This window comes from Rhinolophus sinicus, chromosome X (genome assembly GCF_036562045.2).
Source record: "Rhinolophus sinicus isolate RSC01 chromosome X, ASM3656204v1, whole genome shotgun sequence".
NCBI classification, from domain to species: Eukaryota; Metazoa; Chordata; class Mammalia; order Chiroptera; family Rhinolophidae; genus Rhinolophus; species Rhinolophus sinicus.
Window position 1 is genome coordinate 112,884,437 of NC_133768.1, and position 23,207 is coordinate 112,907,643.

At 39.1% G+C, this 23,207-nt stretch overlaps 1 long non-coding RNA gene across 1 annotated transcript; it reads left to right on the forward strand.

Annotated features, from left to right (window-relative positions):
• Positions 1 to 6,382: 6,382 nt before the first annotated feature.
• Positions 6,383 to 8,355, forward strand: LOC141569648 (uncharacterized). Its single transcript, XR_012493361.1, has 2 exons — positions 6,383 to 6,503; positions 7,297 to 8,355. It is a non-coding gene; the product is annotated as an uncharacterized LOC141569648 (long non-coding RNA).
• The last annotated feature ends 14,852 nt before the right edge of the window (positions 8,356 to 23,207 follow it).

Genomic DNA, 23,207 nt, shown 5'->3' on the forward strand with positions numbered 1-23,207 from the left:
ATTCTTTCTTTGTCGTTGATTTTAGACAGCTTCAATACAATGTGCCTTGGAGAAGGTCTGTTGGAATTGAGGTAACTAGGTGTTCTATTTGCTTCTTGGATTCGAGGGTCCAGTTCTGTCCACAAATTTGGGAAGTTCTCATCGACAATTTGTTTGAATATATTCTCTGTTCCCTTCTCTTTCTTCTCCTTCTGGTATGCCCATTATTCTTATATTGCTCTTTCTGATGGAGTCAGAAAGTTCTTGTAGAGTTCTTTCATTTCTTTTAAGTCTCAAGTCTCTTTCTTCTTCAATTTGTGTCATTTCCAGGTTTCTATCTTCGATGTCACTGATTCTTTGCTCCATCTGGTCAACTCTACTACCTAAGCTGGTTATTTCATTCTTAATTTCTTCTATTGAGTTCTTAATCTCCAGAAATTCTATTTGGTTCTTTTTTAAGATTTCAATCTCTTCTGTAAAATGGTCATGCTGTTCTTTGATTGAGTTTCTGAGTTCCTTTAACTGCCTATCTGTGTTTTCTTGTATCTCGTTGAGTTTTTTCAGAACTGCAATCTTGAATTCTCTGTCATTTAAGTCACATATTTCTGTATCTTTAAGTGCCTTCTCTGGAGATTTTTCACTTTCTTTCTGAGCTATCTTGTTGCCTTGGTTATTCATGGCGATTACTGGTTTACTATTTCTCTTCCTAGACATCTACAGGAGTGACTTCTGCAACAGGTTGATAGAAAGCGGTCTTTCTTTTGTTTGCCAGTACTTGTTGGTAGAATGTTTTATTATTTCTCCAACTGCAACTTATTTTTCTTCTCCCACACAGTAGTGCTATGTTTTCTCTGCACTATTCCAACTTCTCACACAATGGGGGGATTCCCTGGGAGACGGGCTTCTCCTCTGTTAATAGTTCGTCTAGGTCACAGGGCGCAGTGTCCCGGTGGGTATGCGGAGAGCTTTTGATGTTCCAAAGCTCTTCCAGCTGCTGATTCAGAGCCCGTATATTTCAGCAGTTCTGTTTACTCCTGCAGGGATCCGCCCAGATAGGTGGGGTCAGGGGCGGGGTGAGTTGTGAGAGGTGGCCCAGAGCAATGGCGCGACCACCACCACAGCCGGTCCTGCTTCCACAGCTCTCTCCCTTTGCTGGAACTAGTTGGGCTGTGAATTTGTGTTTGGGTCCACAGTTCTCAAAACAGCAAATTTTCTGTTGTTTTGATCTGACACTGCTACTGTTTCGCTTCTAGCACCGGCAGGTTGGGGCGGGGCGAGCTCTGGGAGGGGAGGGAGGGGGCAGCTAGTCTCAGTGCCTAAGGCTCCGTTCTCTGCTCGGCAGTGCAGGCTTAAACCACTGTTTTCAGCCTTTTTCCCTCAGTCTTTTCTCCGAGGTCTCTGCCGTGAGCGTTGGGTTCAGCCGTGTTATATGCTGTCCCCTCAGCCCTGTGGAGCCCTGGCGGAGCCCTAGCAGTCCGATCTCCCGCAGCTGCGGTAGTTCCGGGAAGCAGCGAGCTCGGCGCACTGAGCTGGGTCTGAGTCCTGCGCCCGCGCGGCTCCGTCTCGGCGCTTCTCCCTTTCCTCCTCCCTCCACTCGAGGGAATCTCCCACCTGTAGGTGATTTCAGTCAGTAGTGGGCCTCTTCCTGTTGCCTGTCTGCTGTGCAGGGAGTCCTTTGTGGAGTTTTTGTTGTTCGATTCTTTGTAAATTCCGGGGGAGCTTTACAGAGGCTCACCTCACGCCGCCATTTTTCCGGAAGTCTCAGGTATATTATTAATAGGAATTTCTATCCTTAATGAATGGCAAGAGATGTCTATAGGAAAGATAGAGACATGTTTATTGGTATCATTCGTAGAGTTGCCTCCAAGGAATGTCAGAATAAGTTAGTCCATGTTGTATAGACTACAGGAAAGTCTTTGACTGCATAGATCATGGAAAACTATCAGTTGCTCTGAAAGAAATGGATGTCCCTCAGCATTTCATTGTCCTGACGCATAACCTGTACTGTGGGCGGGAAGCCACTGTCAGGACAGAATATGGAAATAGAATGGTTTCCGACAGGTAAAGGTGTCAGACAAGGGTGCATCTTATCTCCCTGTTTGTTTAATCTGTACACAGAACATATTGTATGAAAAAGCGGGCTAGACTCAGAGGAAGGAGAAGGGCAAATTGATAGAAGAAATATCAATAACTTATGATATGCAGGTGATATCGTCTTGCTGGCAGAAAGTAGCAATGCTTTGAAACAACTTCTGATGAAAGTGAAAAAAAAAAAAAGGGAAAAAAAAGATGCCAAAGTAGGACTGCATTTAAACATGAAGACAAAAAAAAAAAAAAAAAATGATTACAGAAGAAATACACAAGTTTAACATAGACACGAAGACATTGAAATTATTAAAGGTTTTGCTTGCCTGGTTTCATTTATCAATTCAAATGGAGACAGCAGCTAAGAAATCAAGAGAAGTCTGAGGCTTGGAGGAGAGCAATGGAAGAATTGAGCGAGATCACCAAGAGCAAGGAGGTGCCATTAGAAACCAAAGCTAATACTTAAGTCTTTGACACAATAAACTGCATAGAAGAAAACATAGGTACTAAACTTATGGACCTTGGGTTCAAAGAGCATTTTATGAACTTGACTCCAAAGGCAATGGAAGTAAAAGCTAAAATAAACGAATGGGACTATATGAAACTTAAAAGCTTCTGCACAGCAAAAGAAACCATTGACAAAATAAAGAGGCCACCAACTGAATGGGAGAAGATTTTTGCAAACAGTGCCTCCGATAAGGGGCTAGTATCCAGAATATACAAGGAACTCATGCAACTCAACAAAAAACAAACAAACAACCCAATTGAAAAATGGGCAGAGGACTTGAAGAGACATTTCTCCAAAGAGAACATACAAATGGCAAATAGACATATGAAAAAATGCTCAACATCACTAATCATCAGAGAAATGCAAATCAAAACCACAATGAGATACCACCTCACCCCAGTCAGAATGGCTATCATCAACAAGACAAATAGTAACAAATGTCGGCGCGGCTGTGGAGAAAACGCCACCCTCATACACTGTTGGTGGGAATGCAGACTGGTGCAGCCATTATGGAAGGCAGTGTGGAGGTTCCTCAAAGAATTACGAATAGAATTGCCATATGACCCAGCAATTCCTCTCCTGGGTATCTACCCAAAAAATCTGAAAACATTTAGAGATAAAGACACGTGTGCTCCAATGTTCATTGCAGCTTTGTTTACTGTGGCCAAGACATGGAAACAACCAAAATGTCCTTCGATAGATGAATGGATAAAGAAGTTGTGGTATATATACACAATGGAATACTATTCAGTAAGAAAAGATGATATAGGAACATTTGTGACAACATGGATGGATTTTGAGAGAGTAATGCTGAGCGAAACAAGTCAGACAGAAAAAGCAGAGAACCATGTGATTTCACTGATATGTGGTATATAAACCAAAAACAACAAAAGAACAAGACAAACAAATGAGAACAGAAACTCATAGACACAGACAATAGTTTAGTGGTTGCCAGAGGGTAAGGGGGGCGGGGGGTGGGGGGTGGGAGATGAGGGTAAGGGGGATTGAATATATGGTGTTGGAAGGAGAACTGACTCTGGGTGATGAACACACAATGGGATTTATAGATGATGTAATACAGAATTGTACACCTGAAATCTATGTAATTTTACTAACAATTGTCACCCCAATAAATTTAATTTTAAAAAAAAGAAACCAAAGCTAAGATCATCCACACCCTTGTATTCCCAACTAGTATGTATGGACGCAAAAGCTGGACAGTGAAGACAGGAAACGAAATAATTCACTTGAATTATGGTGTAGGAGAAGAGCTGGGTGGATATCCTGAACCACCAGGAAGATGAACAAGTGGGTCCTACAGAAAACTAGGCCTGAAACATCATTGAGGCAAAAATGACAAAACTGCAGGCATCCTACATGGAGCACATCATGAGAAGGCAGGGTTCTTTGGAAAAGACAGCCATGCTGGGAAAAATAGAAGGCAGCAGGAAAAGAGGAAGGCCAAATATGAGATGGATTGACTCCATGGAAAAAGCCATAGGAGTGCGTCTCCTGGAGCTCAGCATGGCTGTTGAGAGAACACGCATTCACAGGGATGCCAGCAGTCAGAGCTGACTCAATGGCATTTAACACACACACAGTTGCCGAGAAGTTGCGATTTTTACTAAGTCCAATTTTTCAAAATAATAGAATGTAAGCTCACACTGTATTTGTGCAATTGCAGGATTCTAGAAAATTCCTGAAAGAACTTATAGTTTTAGAAACAAGTATGAAATATGAAAATTATAAATATTTAAAGAGTTTTAAATTAAAAATAAAAGTTAGAAAGCTGTATGTCAGACTCTCTACTTTGTTTATATCTGATTTCACTTTTAGGTACATTAACTGAAATGTATTATTTTCAAAGCTACAGTCATCGATATTCTTTCATTATTATTTTAAACTACTAAATTTGTTTCCAGTTCTTTCCATGTTTGTGTGATCCAACCTGAACTATACCATAAAGTTTTTAAATGACCATATTAAATGTAGAACAATAGTGCATCAGTTTTTGTGTCATAACTATATATTTTGCATTTTTGAGATAGCTTGATATCCTGTGATGATGCTAAACTCAAAGTTAAGATAATGTTCAAATAGCCCTATAATAAATTCATAAATTACTATGGGACATTTTCCTAATAATGTTTCTCTTACCAGTGTTACAAACATGCATATTATTTTGTGTATCCATCATTATTTGCTATTTAAGCTATAAACTGATAGTTTCTATAGGTCTTCTCTCAAACTTGAATCTGTATAATAAAAATTTAAGAAATCAATACAGAATCAAAAGACAGGGCCAAGTGCTCGCCATGTTGGCTGATTTGGTTGTGAACGTTCTTATTTGCTGAGCCTCATTTGTCAGTAACGGTGACAATTACTGGACTTAGTGAAATAGAATATCAGCATGAAGATTTCTTCCAATTCTAAAGTCTCTTTTTTTTTTCAGCTGGAACTCTCCATACATTTGTTTTAATCTGTTAATTTATGGACACATTCATTATTTTTATAATTATGATTGTTATTCTTTATTTTCTCAGTTTTATCTTTCATAAGATGATGCATATCAATATTATTTTAGATGAGAATACATACCATGTTTCCCCGAAAATAAGACCGAGTCTTATACTAATTTTTGCTCCAAAAGACGCATTAGTTCTTATGTTCAGGGGATGTCATCCTGAAAAATCATGCTAGGGCTTATTTTCCGGTTAGGTCTTATTTTCGGGGAAACACGATATTATTCTATACTGTACAAGTTATGTAATTATTTTACTTCTATATAAATTTACCTGTATGAGAAGCTGTATGAGAGAGAGGGAATCTCCAACCAAATTAGACATCTGCTCAAGGAGCTTCCACAGTAGCAAAAATAGATATGGAAACACAGCACATGGAATAAAATATATTTATGTTGAGTATGATGCTAGTCTACAGCATCCACTATAATTGTACTGATAACACAGAAAACTGAGTTCAAATATGACTGAAATCGCTGAAACTATTTTACAGAGGAGAAGATAACTTTTGAGCTGCAACTTGTTGATAAACTTCTAACATGCAGGATTCTTTGGGACAGTATTTTAATGAGAGAAAATGACTGTGTTCAACCTTCACTTGGTCTTCCATTGCCAAAATTATTGTGACAAACTTCCTAAGTGCAAAGTCACTAATGACTTTATATATTTTTGATAATGTCAAAACATTGATAAGTGTGAGATTGTTTATTAAGATCTGACAAGCCACACCTAAGTGAACTAAGTTGTCACCATTTTCAATGTAGGCAAATACAATGAATTTACCTGGGAAAGTTAAGCATGAATGGTTAGAATTGTAAGAAACCAGAGAAATCACCAGGTTTAAAATTCTATTCTTTAGTAAGGAAATCTCCACACCCTTGACACTTCAGTCTTGTATCCTTTCTCTTCTCACCTTGAATATTTTTTCCACTAAATGTAATTGTTCGAGGTCACCATGCAGTTTTCTGACAATTTCATGCTGCTTTATGACTCCATATCTCTAACAAACTAATTCTTTAGAATATAGTAGTAACATGGAGGCAGAGGCTCTCAGGAAAAATCATAAAATTTTACTGGGCATATTTTGAGCATCATACCCATAAATGTCACCCAATGGACTAAATTTGTCACAGAGAGTATGATTGTCTTCCGTAACTTCCTGTTAAATACTGTTCTCACCCATCATGGCAAACCTTTATGAAAAGCGGGGGGAAATTTCTTTTACTGACCACTATATTAAATAGTATAGAGCTTTGTTTATTTTATTTATTTACTTTTTTCCAGGAACCATTCCAGGAAAGTAATGTCCCCTTCTCCTCCCTAGAGAAGATTTGTTTTCCTTCCAGCATAAATATAAGGCCTCTTTTTCTCATTTGCGGGGAGAACAGATAAGTCACCAGGAGGTCTAGGTAAGACCAGCATTGCCTAATTCCTGAGTACTTCTGTGATGCACCCCACTTCATGTGCAGGTACCATCAGTGTGTCATCATGTTTCTGTGTGGAGATCCAGGCTTTAAAAAACAATGTCAGATATTGCTCTGGCTACTGCTTTTATCAGAGTTATAACTGGTCTTTGTCTCTGACACAGGGTTCCCATATTTTTTCAGTACAGTTGACCCTTAAACAACACAGGTTTGAACTGTGCATGTCCACCTATATGCAGATTTTTTTTTCAGTAAATATATTGGAAACTTTTTTAGAGATTTCCTTACTACCGTGAAGCAATCGCATCAATTACACTAGGCAATCATTAAGCAATCATATTGCTGCTTTTTTGTTATCGGTTCATGAATTGCTATACTTGTAAATAAATATGAATTTCTTTTTCACAATTGTTTTTACTTTTCATGTCTAGTGTTTGTAATAGTTATAACATATATAGTGTTTTGTATCATGTAAATAAATATGAATTTCTTTTTCACAATTGTTTTTATTTTTCATATCTAGTGTTTGTAATAGTTATAACATATATAGTGTTTTGTGTCATATAAGACAATATTGATGTAGGTATTGGCAGACAATTCCTCCTCTAAACAGGTGATATAAACCTGTAGTATCAATAAATATATATTATACATAAATGTATTTTCTCTTCCTTATGATTTTCTTAACATTTTCTTTTTTGGAGGGGTCATATTGGGGAACAGAGTGTTTTTCCAGGATGTCAAGTCATTGTTTTGTGTTTGTTTTTTTTCAATCTAGTTGTGGAGGGCACAGCTCACTGGCCCATGTGGGAATCAAACTGGAGAACTTGGTGTTAGGAGCACCGCACTCTAATCACTGAGCCAACCAGCCGCCCAGCATTTTATTTTCTCCAGCTTACTTTATTGTAATACAGTGTATAATACATGTAACAAATAAAATATGTGTTAATTGACTGTTTATGCTATCAGTAAAGCTACTAGTTAACAGGAGGCTATAAGTGGTAAACTTCTAGGAGAGTCAACAGTTATACATGGATTTTTGGCTGCACAGGTGATCGGCACCCCGAATCCCCACATTGGTCGAAAGTCAATTGTATACATATATATCATTCAGACAGGCTCACATGTTAACTTGCAAGTAAGCCAAAATCTCAGACCCTTCAGTGTTTTACTTAGTACCTACCTTCAGGATGGTTTCCAGATCCTTCCAGGTGTGATCTTTAAACCCTCTGGGATTTTCTCTCTTCATTCGCTAATGTATTTTTGTTGCTGTTAGTATACTCACACTGAACCTCTTTCCCAATAGTAAGCTGCTGGAAGACAGAATTATATTGATGATGAGAAATACATCCTTTCTCTTGTCCTGTACACATTTTCTGCCCCTTAGGAAACATTCAATAAATGTTGAGTTTTCTTAATATAAATTGAACTTGACTTCAAAGTGTTTTTAGAAGTCTGAAATTTTCTCCTACTATGTTTTTTCCTTATTTTCACTTTTCTTTGAGTTTTAAGCATTTCAATGTTATATTCAATGTTATATTTCTTTATATCGAGTACTTTTTCCCCAATTAAAAAGTTAAAAACTGGAAGGAGCAAGGAGTTTTGCATTTAGTAACATTTGTTTCGGAAGATTAATGTCTGGCACATGTGTTCTTGTTTTAAATAAAAGTTAATGGTTTTTCATCCTAATCAATGTTTTCTGATGTAGCTGTAATGTGGACCTGACTTTTATCATTTTTTAAATTATCTAAACAGGTTATATTTTCTAATTTTTGTATTGTTTGCATTGTTTACATAGTTTTTAAACAATCTGAATAAAAATCCTCTTATAAAGCAATCTGTTTGTATGAAAGGGATTGAATTCAATCATTTATGACAATTCTTACTGACTTCAAATGCTTTGTCATAACATTTGACCAGAATAATTGGCTTTATGTAAAAGATTACATGATCAAATACATCATTATGCAAAAAGCCTCTGAAAAATAAATAAATGTCCTTAAAAGTATTAAAATTCCCTCTCAAGATACTTTTTATTGTTTAGGTTTTAAAGGAACCATTCTTTATATCATCAAAAATTTAAACCACTATATGTATGCAGGTCTAGCAAATCCAGGTCTGCTGAAGTTGTTTTTTTTTTTATTTTCACTGCCCAAGGATGTTTAATTTGCTTGAAGGTATTTAAGTAGCCCCTCACTTAATGTAACAAGTAAGCATATGTCCCTATTTAAACAATGCCATCATGTTCTAATCCACTTTTGTAATTGTTCTCAAAAACAGAAAAATTTCTAAGTCTCATAAGGTAGTCTCAATTTTGAACTTGTTCCCCAAGATGAGAAAGTAATTCTTTAAAGCCAATTCCAAAAGTTCCTCAAGTTCCTCTGCCATTTTGAACTTGCTCCCAAACAAAAGTTATCTTCTATCTCCCCTTATTCCTGCCTCCCTCCAGTTCAGTTTTTCAGTTTAAGCCATTCGTTTCAGTCTAGTTGTTGCAGTCTAGTTGTTGTAGGACAAGCTCTCCCTGGCCCATTACGAGCCCAGTTGGCCTATTTGCTCTCACAGAGCTGCCCACGCTGCCGCCGCCCAATGGCCGCCCAGGGTAGCACAGCAGCCGCCCAGCACCTGCACAAGATGGCTTACTGGGCCGGCTGCCGGCCGGCCGGCCACTCACACTCAGGGCAGCACACGGCAGCCCCGGAAACACACAGTAGCACAATGATGGCTGCGGCCGCACGGGTTGCCGGCCACTCATGGCTAGCGCACGGTAGCACTCAGCAGCCGCTCAGCTGCATACGCAGCGACACACACTGGCTGCTGGGACTCTCGTGGCAGCACACGCTAGCTCACAGCTCCCCGGCAGCTCACGCAGCTCACTGGCCCTGTGGGAATCGAACCGGCGGCCTCGGCATTAGGAGCCCGAGCTCCAACCACTTGAGCCACAGGCCCGCCCGGATACCTGGGCCCTTTTTTTTTTAACTTTTATCATGAAAGAACAAGTAGATAATGAGTACATAGGGCACATATTTAAATGTACGACCTCTGTTGTCTTTATATCCTCCGCTGTTGTGAATCTAATGATAAAATAGGATCACTGAGACATGATTGTGAAAGCATTCTGTAAACGTAAATTATTATGGAAATATGTTTACTGAGAGCAACAATAAGCTACTCCAAACGGCGTGGGAATCGAACCTGCAACCTCGGTATTAGGAGCAGGAGCTCCAACCACTGAGCCACCGGCCCGCTCAGATACTTGGGCCCTTTTTTTTTTAACTTTTATCATGAAAGAACAAGTAGATAATGAGTACATAGGGCACATATTTAAGTGTGTGATCTCTGTTGTCTTTATATCCTCTACTGTTGTGAATCTAATGATAAAATAGGATCACTGAGACATGATTGTGAAAGCATTCTGTAAATGGTAAATTATGGAAATAATGTTTACTGAGAGCAACAATAATAAATTGGTGCAAACTCACACAGCTTACTGGCCCCTGTGGGAATCGAACCAGCAACCTCAACATTAGGAGCACAGAGCTCCAACCACCTGAGCCACCGGCCAACCCTGACAGTTGGGCTCTTTTTTTTTTAACTTTTATCAGGAAAGAACAAGTAGAAAATGAGTACATAAGGTGCCTATTTAAGTGTGGAACCTCTGCTGTCTTTATATCCTCTACTGTTATGAATCTAATGATAAAATAGGATCACTGAGAAATGATCACTTGGTACGTTTCCAAACAAACAGTCAAGCTGTCCATCAAATTAGGGATGGAAGGCAATTCCCCATAGTCCATGGTCATTCACCAGGGCTGTCCTGGGGGTGAGGGATGACCTTCGCCTCACACCTATCTCCCATGGAGGACTCAGCATGCGTTTCCTCCTGGGACAAGTCCCGCATCCGGGCTGCCTCAGCAAGCACTTCCCAGCCCACAGGGCCGCAAGGACCTTCGCTTTCTCCGGCGTATGCTGATTGGGGAACCGTCCACATCTTTCCACCCCTCCACGGGGTCCAGCTCTCCAGCAGCTGCTCCTCCTGGTCTTCCTGAGACTGAGTGTTCATACGCACAAACTGCTCCACCGTCCTCCGGAGAGCTTTGGCCGGCACCGCACCTGCTCACTACACCATGTGTCACGCGGAGTGTCATACGGTTCTCTAGTCCCGCCCCCCACACAAGAACGCAGGATATGGTGAGGCCAAAAAGGAACACCCACGGAGCCATAGGTAGGGGAGTCACACCACTATATTCTCGCTGGCGGCTGGGTTGGAGGCACAGGAGGCAGGAGCCACACTATCCGCAACCTGCTGTCCACCTCTCTGTAATCCGCAACCCTCACTCTGCCCTGCTAACTGCAGTTGGCGCTTGCCAGCCACCATCTTCTTGCTAGCCCCCATTTTCTGTTAGCGTAGCCACGGCAGTTATATTAGTGGCCAATAGCTCACTGCTTACAGTTGACGGTCAACTAGCCACAGCTGATGGCCATCCAATCACAGCTGATAGCCATTTACTATCTGAGCCAGCACCTTTCCACGTGAGGCCAAGAGCCTGGAAACTGCACTCCTGGCTCTGTCCCCACAGAGGGTCTCTTTCATTTCTCCAGGTTGGAAGGGATGAAGGGTTACATCTGTGGGAGCTGGTAGTACCTGATTTCCATAGGCCATAAAGGCCTTCATGGCCTTTATTTGGAGGACATATTTAACTTGCTCTAGCTCATGGAGGTTGAGTGGTCCCTGTTCCAGGGTCTAGGAAATTGGCAATCTATACATTAACTTGAATGCACTCAATTTTAACTTTTCTTTTGGACCTAGGCATATACACAGTAAGGCTACTGGAAGGAGCCTTACCCAATACTTTTGTGTTTCCTGGCATTAATTGGATAAAGTTCTCTGAAGGGTCTGATTAACCCTTTCCACCTTCCCTGATGGTTGAAATCTCCAAGCTGAGTGCAATACCCATTTGACTCTTGAGGCTTTGGTAACACCTTTTGTAATCTGAGAGAGAAATGCTGGGCCACTGTCACTCTGTAAAGATTTTGGGAGCCCAAACCTAGGAATCATTTCCTTCAATAGGGCCTTTGTCACTTCTATTGGTGTCTCATTCCTGGTGAGGAAGGCTTCTACACAACCAGAGAGGTGTCAACTAGTGCTAGGAGGTATCTGAAGTTACCTGGTGCTCTAGGCATGACAGTGAAGTTCACTTGCCAGTCATCCCCAGGTTCTGTTCCCCTCATTTGATTGTGCCTCATCCCTGAAATTGTGGGGGCCAAGTGTTGGGCTATTGGCATTATAGGTTGGGCAAGCTTTTATAACCTGGTCAATTAGAGCTCATAAACCTGCAATTGCCATGGTGTGTATTAGCCAATTACATAAAGCTTCCTTCCCCTAATGGGGTCTTGGTGGGCCTCCCTGATTGCATATAGAGCTGTAGCTTTAGCAAAGAAGTGTTGCCCATATTGGTTGGTTAGCCACCCACAACTGATAGGGTCCCATTTGAAGCCCCATCTTTCTACCTTATTGAATTCCACCTCTGTATGTATTGGGGAATAATTTGATGGGTTAGGCTTTCCAGCTACAAGGGGCAATTACTGAATAACTTGGTTTTGAGCAGCTCTTTTGACCACCTTATTATTTCCTTTTATTACTTTAGCATTTCTCTTTTGGTGTCCCTTACAGTGGCTAACAGTGACCTGTTGGGGAAGCTGAACAGCTTGTAAGAGTTTGAGTATGATAAGGCCATGTCTAACCTGTCCCACACCTCCCCCCCCCACCCCGCAGTTAACATGCCTTTCTCCTTCCAGATGGTCCCATGGGCATGTGGAATGGAGAAAAGCATACCGGGATGTTCGGGGTCTTTCCTTTTCCCAATTCTAGGGCCTAGTGAGGGCTATTAACTCAGCCTTTTGAGTGGCGGTCCCAGGGGGCAGGGCCTCTACTTCTATCATTTCATTTAGGGTGACAGTTGCTAGTCTTTCATCTGTTTAGTTTGGCAAACCATTCTTCTTCCATATTTGGGAGGGGTTCACTTTCTAGGTCTGCCCAGATGATGTTGTATTTGTATTTTCTATGCAGTTATGTTCCAGATCCCCCAGCTCAATTTGGAATAGAGTGGCTGCGTTTAAAATGTGGCATGTTTTTATGGTGACAACTGGGTTGTTTAGGAGCATGGCCTGGATTGATCTCCCAGGCGACAACCATTCTGTCCCCTTGGAGTTTATCAGAGATTGAACCTGGTGTGAGGTCCAGATGGTTACAGGTTGTCCAAAAGTCAAATTTTCTCTCTCTTCGAAGAGAGTGACTGTAGTAGCAACCACTCTAAGGCTAGGAGGCCATCCTTTGGCTGTCTGATCTAATTGTTTAGAAAAATAAGCAATTACCCAGGTCAGAAGTCTAAGCTTCAGAATTAAGACCCCAAGTGCTATTTCCTGTCTCTCATGTACATACAATAGAAATCAAGTCTTTGTTAAATCCAGGAGACCCAAGGCTGGGACTTGAGTCAGCTGTCACTTGAGTTCCCAAAAAGCCCTTTCACATTCTGAGCTCCATTCAAATGATTCATCATTCTTCCCTTTCAGGCCTTCATCAAGAGACTTGGCTATGAACCCAAAATTAGGGATCCAAATAGAATCTGACCATCCCCACGAACCGTCTAAGTTACCTTCTTGGGGCGGGGGGTAGAATCGCGGCTTGCAGATAGCTTCCCTCCTGTCTTCTCAAGATTCTTTTTATTCTGTTTCATTTTTAAAGGAACCATTCTTTATATGTCATCAAAAATTTAAACCACTATATGTATTTTTTAAACCACTATTTAAAGGGAACTGGACTTTATTGGGGAACAGTATTTCCAGGACTTTTTTATTGGGGAACAGTGGTGTGATTTTCCCAGGACTCATCAGCTCCACCCAAGTCAAGTTGTTGTCCTTTCAATCTTAGTTGTGGAGGGCACAGCTCAGCTACAGGTCCAGTCACTGGGAGTGGAACCCGACAACCTGGTGGCTGAGAGCCCGAGCTCCAACCAACGGAGCCATCCGGGAACTCAGCGGCAACTCAGCTCAAAAATGTAAGTCTTTGGTTTATATATCCATGAAACTTAAAATCTAGCTAAGAAGAGGATACTGACATCTAAGAAACAATTTGCAAACAACAAAAGACATAATTGTATATAAATAAGGGGTAAATGAGAGAAAGTGATGGAAGAATGTACGTACTGTATGTTTGACATTCCTCCTTTGGTGTTTGTCTGTCAAATTATCCCTCCTTTGCCAAGCATAAAGATGTGGGCAGGAAATGATCCAGAATGGACTATCCACGTTCTCATTGTATTCATTTTGAATGATGTCAGCTGAAGCAGTCATTCTCTGGATCTGTGTATTGACGAGCCATAACACCAAGTTTATCTGTTGAGGTTTGGTTCAGAAATAGCTATTGTGCTCTCACTAGAAGAACTGTTCAGTAACATCTCTGATCCCAGTCAATCTCTGTGGAAGCCACTTAGTCATAGAAGGGATCCTCTGTTCCTATATGTATCAGCAAAGCACACTCAAGGTAAAATAATTTAAGGAGGACTCAATAGAGAGACTGTTTTCAAATGGTGTAGGGACATCACAAAGAATAGTGAAATCCCCTGCAGCTGTTATCTGCTCTTGGGCCAACAGGACGAGAGGAAAGTAACGACCAAACACTGAAAGTCACAGAGCAAGAGCCACCTAAGAGGAACTGTGACCTTGAATCAAGAGAGTCAGCCTTCCCTAGAAAACCCTGCTAAAAGAGAACCTGGAAAATAAACATCGTGATTTCACTGTTCTCCCTAATTCCTTGAAGAAGCCTAATGAGAAGCCAGAGAGCAAGAAAGGCTGATGGCATCGTCCATTTCAGATCAGCCTCCAAAGGCAGAGGGCAGGGTAGAGAAAGGTGAGGAATTAATTAGGAGGGGAAAAGAAACATTATCTAGGACACTACAAAACAGTGGTTTTCAAAGTGGAAGAACTTTACCTAAATTAGGGGACACAAGAAGATTTCCGAGAGGTATGTAGAAAGGACAGCTTCAAGACAATCAAGTTCTAGATCCTGGAGTTATGTTTGTGTTCTTCCCTAACATTGATCTGCCTGAGAATGTGCCTTTGGTTGAGGCTACTTCTTTAGGACCTCCCCTTTCACAAATGCCCTATGAACCATTTAAAAAACAGGGAGGAGAGGGACATATCTTACCCATCTTGAAAGATATACCTCTTATCCATATTGATGCATTATCATGAACTATGAAAACCTTTAAAGAGAAAAACAAAGGTATGACTTGAAATGTTGATGTCTGTGAACCCTCATCAAAATTTACAGTGTATTTAATTTATTGTGATCAATTCTGTATTAGTAAATTTGCAATGGTTACTCAATCCAGAGGCTTTTTTTAAAATTAACATTTAGAGCAATAGTTGCCAAGAGTGGCTGCACATCATAACTGCTTGGAGAGATTTTAAAATATCTTAATGCCAATGCTTCACCCAAAACTAATTAAGAAAGACTCTCTAGGGGTAGGACCTATACATAAGCAACCTTTAAAGCTCTCTGGGTGATTCAACATGCAGAAAAAAAGTGAGAACCATTGAATTAGAGACTTACGCATAGAGAACTAGAAACCATTGATCACAGGAAATTAAATTTTTAAAAAGTTATGTGCCCATTTCATTTAAGGAAAATATTGCATGGTGTTCAATAGACACTTAAATCTAAAAGTATATTGCACAGGAATCCTCTATTACATAGGATACCTATAGAGAAAGTAGAATGAAAAAATCTAAATAAACAAGTTCAAGGAACAATGTAAAATTTCCAACATTACAGAACTTTTTAAAAAATGGATAATGGCATTTATGAAACCTTTGTTGTGTTGGGCTAAGGTGGACTTACTTTCAGCAGACTATGCTTCTGATGAAGCCAACAGGAAAGCTGGATAAAACACAAATGAAAATTCTCTTGAGTGTCATCAGAAAACTGAGGTAACACCTAAATGTGCGTGCTAAACCAATAAAGCTCTAGAACAAAATTTGCAAGAATATTTTCATGATGTTGGTGGGCAAAACTTCCTTATGCAAGATACAAAAGGTACTAATCATAAAGGGAAATAATTAGAAGTTGGCTACATTCAAATGAATAACTTTTATATAAAAAGATACCACTAGTAGAGTAAAATGAAAGCCAAAGAGTGAAAGAGGATATTTGGGGTATGCATATCAAACAAAGCACTTAAACAGAGAACATATTAAGAACACCTCCAAATCAGTCAGAAAAAGACAAACTCAATAGAAAAATGGGTAGAAACTTAAATACACACTTCACAAAAAAAGGATATCTAAATGACCAAAATATTTGAAAAAGTGCTCAAACTTCATACCCATCAGAATAGGTAAAATGAAAAAGACAGACTACCAAATGATGTGAAGCAACAAAAATCATCATACACTTCTAGTAATAATATAATTTGATACAAACACCATGGAAAAATGTTTAGCAATACCCAATAAATCTGACTACATGATCCTATGACCCAATGATTCCAGTGTTAGGTATATACCCAACATAAATGTTTACATACTTCACAAAAAGGCATGCACAAAAATAGTTATAGCACCACTGCTCATAGTAGCCAAAAACTGGAAAGAATCCAAACGTTCATCAAGAGCATCATAAATAAATAAATTGTGGTATATTTCTGCCATGGAATAAAATTCAAGAATGAAGTTTTGCTACACCCAACATTAAGTATCACAAAGATAATGCTGAGTGAAAGAAGCCATACTTAGAAAGAATACCTACTGAATAACTCCATTTATATAAAGTTCTAAAATAAGAAAACTAATCTACGATGCTAAAATCCCAGTAATGGTTAACTTTGGGGCGGGGCAATGACTTTGGAAGGAGCAAAGGAGAACTTCTTGATCTGTTTGTCTTTTTGCTCGTTACACGGGTGGCTTAACTCTGAAAACCAGTGAGATGTACACTTAAAATTTGTGTACATTTTTGAATGATGCAGATTCTTCACTAAAAAGTGGCTTTAAAAAAAAATAAGTATGATATTTTGATGTCATTAGTATCTTTAAAAGAGAAAATAATTGCTTTATTTTAAATGTTATTGCAGCTTTGTTTACAGTGGCCAAGAAATGGAAACAACCAAAATGTCCTTTGATAGATGAATGGATAAAGAAGTTGTGGTATATATACACAATGGAATACTATTCGGCTGTAAGAAAAGATGATATAGGAACATTTGTGACAACATGGATGGATCTTGAGAGAGTAATGCTGAGCGAAATAAGTCAGACAGAAAAAGCAGAGAACCATGTAATTTCACTGATATGTGGTATATAAACCAAAAACAACAAAAGAACAAGACAAACAAATGAGAAACAGAAACTCATAGACACAGACAATAGTTTAGTGGTTGCCAGAGGGTAAGGGGGGTGGGGGTGGGGGGTGGGAGATGAGGGTAAGGGAGATCGAATATATGGTGATGGAAGGAGAACTGACTCTGGGTGATGAACACACAATGGGATTTATAGATGATGTAATACAGAATTGTACACCTGAAATCTATGTAATTTTACTAACAATTGTCACCCCAATAAATTTAATAAAAAAAAATTTAAAAAAATATCACTTAATCTTATATTAGCAAAGTCGTAGATTCAGCCGAGAGAGACAGTATTTTTCTGTTCAAAGAAGGCCCCTAAGTTAGTTCCCCATTTCCAAGCATATCATGCATATGGAAACTTTCTGAAGAAATGAAAGGATCCCATATTGGAAAAGGAGATTCTTATCACAAAATTCCTTTTCTATGCCCCAAAACAATGCTTGGAGGCATTCCAGAAACTTCACTTTTAAAAAGTGTTTTGATTGTAACCTCTGTAGCTTCTAACACTTGTGTTATACTAGAACTGTAATCCCAGAGATAGAACAATTTCTGTTCTTCCACAGGGATTAATTGCAAGGTAGTTCATATACAGAGTAGATATTAAGGTCTACAGACTGTTGAGCCAAACTATTTGGTTTCAATTCCCATTTTTACTTATTATCTGTGTGGTTTAAGTTAAAATAATCACTCTGTATCTCAATTCCTAAGGTGTTCTATGGGGATAACAATAATATCTATATCACAGAGTTATTGTTAGTATTAAATGAGTTAACACAGAAGGAAAGACAGGGAATTTAGACCAAACTTCCCTGGGTTGGAACTGGAAGAAACCTAAAAAAGCAACAAAAAATTTTATTTTTTTAAATTAAGAAACGCAACAAAATAATAAAACATTGTAAGACAAAGATCCATAAGAAAATAAGAATCTAGTGTTCAATCCAGCACTTGGGACTGACTTTGCCCTGAGGGGGGGAACATTTGCCTATTCTAAAGTCATGGCTGAGAGGTTTATCTGTAATTTTGTTTATTTCATTGTGTTATGCTGATAAATTTCAGTGTACCAACCACTCACAATGACTGAAACCCATTAACAAGGGTAAATGTGAATGAAACTAGAGCTCTGACAGACTACAGTTCTGCTCCAATTCATTCAGAAAGCCCAGAAAACACTAAGCCTTAATTTAGGTTCAAATAATACCAGATTTCTCATGACCTAAGAAAGCTATAGAAAAAAATGTTCTTTGCAGGAATATACCATCATCTTAGGCCTCACATTTCTATACATAATTTTTCAAGGACAAAGTCTAGCATAAAATGAAGGAAAAAACAGACACACAAGGAAGCAAGAAACTATGAGCAAAAACCAGGAGAGAAAGTTAACAGAAGCAAATCCACAGGGACTGTAAATGCTGAAACTATCAGACACAGGCTGTAAAACAATTATGCTTAGTATTGTGTTTCCCCAAAAATATGACCTAGCCGGACCATCAGCTCTAATGAGTCTTTTGGAGCAAAAATTAATATAAGACCCAGTATCATATCATATAATTATATTATATTATAAAGACCCGGTCTTATATTATAGTAAAATAAGACCAGGTCTTATATTAATTTTTGCTCCAAAAGATGCATTAGAGCTGATTGTCCAGCTAAATCTTATTTTTGGGGAAACATGGTATGTACAACGAAATAAAAGCCAAGCCAGAAATTTTAAGCAGGGAGATTGAAATGATAATAGAGGACAAAACAATTGGGAAAAGTACTAAATTGAATTTCTAGAAATGAAAAGTACAAAAACCAAATTGAGTATATGGGTTTGACAGTTTATTAGATATATCTGAAATAACATTTGTGAACTAGAAGACTGGCAGGAATAAACAATCCAAATGACATTGAAAAGAGATGGAAAATATTGATGATAAGTAAAAAACAGAAGAATGTCTAAAATGATTTTAAATTGGAGTCTCAGAGGGATAGGCAGAAGAAAATGGAGCAAAAGAAATATTTCAAGAGACGGAGGCTGAGTCTTTCCCAGAACTTATTCCCAAAATGGGTTAATATACATAAAGTTCTGAGGACAGTGCTAGACACATATGAACCACTCAATAAATTCAAGATATTATTTATTCTATTCTCATAATACTCTCATGATTCTTCTTTGATATCACATTTCCCCAAGTTCACAAACACTTCACTTCAGTATTTTTAAGCCTTGTATTATGCTTAAAAATTGGTAAGAGATGCTATGCAAAATGTGAACAAAGTGAGAACACTGGCAAGAATGCTGCTGAAGTGAAAGTCATAAGTTTGGGTGGAAAATGAGTTAAACACAGGAGGTTGATAGATTGGGAGATAAGCACAAATTTGGGGAACTAGAAGTCTCCATGAAGTCACAGAATAGTTTTGGATATGAAGAGGAGACAGAAATAAAATGATAGGAGTTTGGGATCAGAAAGTAAGATCTCTAATCATAAAACTTGGAGGTAGAACAGTATTGATGATTACTAGTTTCATGGTATGACCATTGGTGACATTTGCCAAATAAGAATGGACGTAAAATGTTCAGTTAATATACATCCTTATCTACAGTGACATTGACACTACCCAACATGAAAGCAAGAATAGGGTGGAATGGGTAAATATCAGGTAAATGAATAAGCTCTTGACACAGAAGAATAAATTGGCACTCATTAGAGGATAGACTATGGTGGGTAGCAAGTATAAATAAATTGGTAGCTCTGGGGAAAGTAGGGTTTGGGATGTGATAACAATGGCTGACCAGGAAGAGATGGGAGCACAATCTAGGTCTCCAAAGAAGAAATGTGTGCCTATGTAGCTTGGGGAGCCTGAGACCCTGAGTTATAAAATAGTAGCCATGCAATACCAGAGCTTCCAGGTACTGTATCGCCCCCTTTGTTTCTCTTCCTGCCTACCTTCACTGATACCCTTTCCATCAGGCAAATGAGAGACAACACACATAAAAAGAGAGTCAAACTGCATGTTTAATCCCTGAGCAGAAACATATTGCAGTCAGTCTGATTCAGGGATGGAGGAGGCTAGGTGGCACTTAGCCCTTCATAAAGGAAGGAAAGTGCTGAGATTGGTCTTAAGGTTTTGTAGATGAAGTGCTAGGAGCTTGGGAGGAAGGGCATGATGCCAGTCCTTGTGATGACCCCAGGCACATAGTACATCATCACAGTTATCCTCATCCTCCTTTTCACTTTCTGAGGAGCTTTCACCAAAGGCTCAAGGCTTCTCATCAATGCAGCAGCATTTAGATGAATGATGGCCCAAGAACTCATTGTCTACAGTGTCACTTGACCATTCCACTTTCTTGTTTGACTTCCCCTTCTATGGAGTTGTTGGTAGATTTCCATCTTTTTCCTAGTTTTCCATTGTAACTGTGGTCTCTGAGATGAGTTCCATTAGCTTAGATTTTGACTCTTCCATAGCAGAACTGCAAGGGGAGTAAAGGAGGGAAAGTGATGTACCCAAAGAGTCTGGGAAAATATGGATCAGAGTCAGAGTCAGAATTGGGATGCTGTGTCTCTTTCTTTGCCTTAAGTTCCCCAACTGTGAGATATCCAGGTTACCCTTGCTTCTGACTTGCTGTGTGTGATCAAAATCAGATTGTGGAATCACAGAACAGAGTTTAATTACCAGGAAAATTGAACAGGTGGCAGAAAAGCAAGCTGTGCCAGTCTGGTTAATATCCTGTCAGGTAAAAAAGCTAAAGGTATTTTAGAATATGTGACTTTATGAAAAATGTCTTAGGAAAACTCATCAGTGGACCGTCATTTATAGTTTTCTTTGAACAGTGACACCACACACACACACACACACACACACTACTTCCTTCCTGCATAAATCATATTCTATTTGAGTGTGGCTGTTGTCTACTAAACATTATGATGAGTGTTAAAGATAAAGAAAAATAGAAAATAATTCATGTGCCATGTTATAGGGAGAATTTGGATTTCATGCTGGAGGATTCATAGGATCATTGGATTTTTATCAGCCGAAGAGTGAAATTTTCAGGTCTGTGTTTGAGAATTTTCACTATCATAGCAATGTGAAGGCAGGATAACGATAGTTTAGTTAAAAGATCAGCAGTCCACTTTGTGGGTTGGATAGTAATGACAACAATAATAAAGGATGAACTAATGAACTAGCACTGGTGGTAACAGAAATAAGACAGTTGTCAATAACTCTATCTCTCTGTAAAAAGAAAGAAAGAAAGAAAGGAAGGAAGGAAGAAAGAAAAGAAAGAAAGAAAGAAAGAAAGAAAGAAAGAAAGAAAGAAAGAAAGAAAGAAAGAAAGAAAGCCTTTGATATTATGAGTGGTCATCAGTCAGAATATAGGCAGAATTAGATTTCACAAGGGGCAGGGGAAGAAGTATGAACAAGGACAGTTAATAGACGGCAAAACAATAGCCCAGAAAACAGTTATGCCTGGATTCTAGATGGTCTATTTTATGCACATACCCATATAATGGGAAACTCCCTGTGGTCTTTCTGGTCTCATTTGAGTCTTCTATCAGCAGCCATCCTTAGGAAATCAGTCTTGCTTTTGCCTTTTGCTATGCCTATATCCATGACACCTGTTAGACACAGAAAAGAGGGTGTGCTTCCATCTCCTAGGAGACCATACTATGAGTAGTAGGTAGACTTGAAAAACACTGTTCCCCACAGCTCATTGTCCTATGAGGGATCCATATGTCTAATTAACTAACACTGATGCTAGGTCTTTCAAATTCTTGCCAGTGTGTGGCCAGGCTAGGGGATTTCATTTCCCTTTTGAGAGTGTCTACTAGATTTGTGGTTCTCAAACTTTGGTGTACATAAAAATGCCTTAAAAATTGTTTAAAATATAGATCATCAGATCCAATCCAGAAAGATTTGATTGAAACATGGTGGAGACATCTGAACCTTTACAATCTGTAAATATGGTTTTAAAATGGGTTTTGAAACATTCTGTGGCCCAATATTTTTTTTGGCAAACAGAAACATATCTGTGGCCCAAATTTAGTTCATGGGCCAACAAAGTCCTATCCTAGCTTAAAACATTCAAATCTTATTTAAATCTTAAACAAAAAAAATAAGTGGGAACTACCTTTGTTTTTCTTTTATAAATTACGTTAAATAATTTTACAAATATCTTCACCCATTCAGTTGGCTGCCTCTTTGTTTTTTTGATGTTTTATTTTGCTGTGCAGAAGTTTTTTAGTTCAATATAGTCCCATTCATTAACTTTTGCTTTTACTTCCCTTATCTTTGAGGTCAAATTCATAAAATTCTCTCTAAATCCAAGGTACATAAGTTTAGTAACTATTCCTCCTTCTATGCAATTTATCATTTAAAGTTTTATATTTAGTTCTTTGATCCATTTTGAGTTAACTTTAGTATATGGTGACAGATAGCAGTCTAGTTTTGTTCTTTTCTATGTGGCTTTCCAATTTTCCCAGTACCATTTATTGAAGAGGCTTCTTTTTCTCTATTGTATATTTTTGGCTCCTTTGTTGAAAATTGTCTGCCTATATATATCCAAAATATATAAAGAACTCATACAACTCAAAAAATAAAATAAAAGGGTGGACGGTAGGCTCAGTTGGTTAGAGCGCAAGCTCTGGGCTGCTGGGCTGCTGGTTCGACTTCCACGTGGGCCAGCGAGCAGCGCCCTCCGCAACTAGAATGAAGTAAATGAGGTGCTGCTCAGCTCCCGGGAGGCCAGATGTCTCAGTTGGTTGGAGCAATGGTCTCTCAACCACAAGGTTGCTGGTTTGTCTCCCGCAAGGGATGGTGGGCTGCACCCCCTGCAACTAACAACAGCAACTGGACCTGGAGCTGAGCTGCGCCCTCCACAACTAAGACTGAAAGGACAACAAGTTGACTTGGAAAAGTCCCAGAAATACACACTGTTCCCCAATAAAGTCCTATTCCCCTTCCCCAATAAAATCTTGAAGAAGAAGAAGAAGAAGAAGAAGAAGAAGGAGGAGGAGGAGGAGGAGGAGGAGGAGGAGGAGGAGGAGAAGAAACAGAGGGAAAAATCACAGAATACCACCAAAATGAAATAATAGCAACAAAAAGGCAAAGAAAAAAATGTCCTACCAGAAAACCAGAGATAGAATGATAGGAAATCCTTATATATCAATAATTACCCTAAATATACATGGGCTGAATTCACCAATAAAAAGGCACAAAGTAGAAGATTGGATCAAAAAACTAAATCCAACCATATGCTGCCTCCAAGAGACACACCTTGGCTACAAGGATAAACATAGACTCAAAG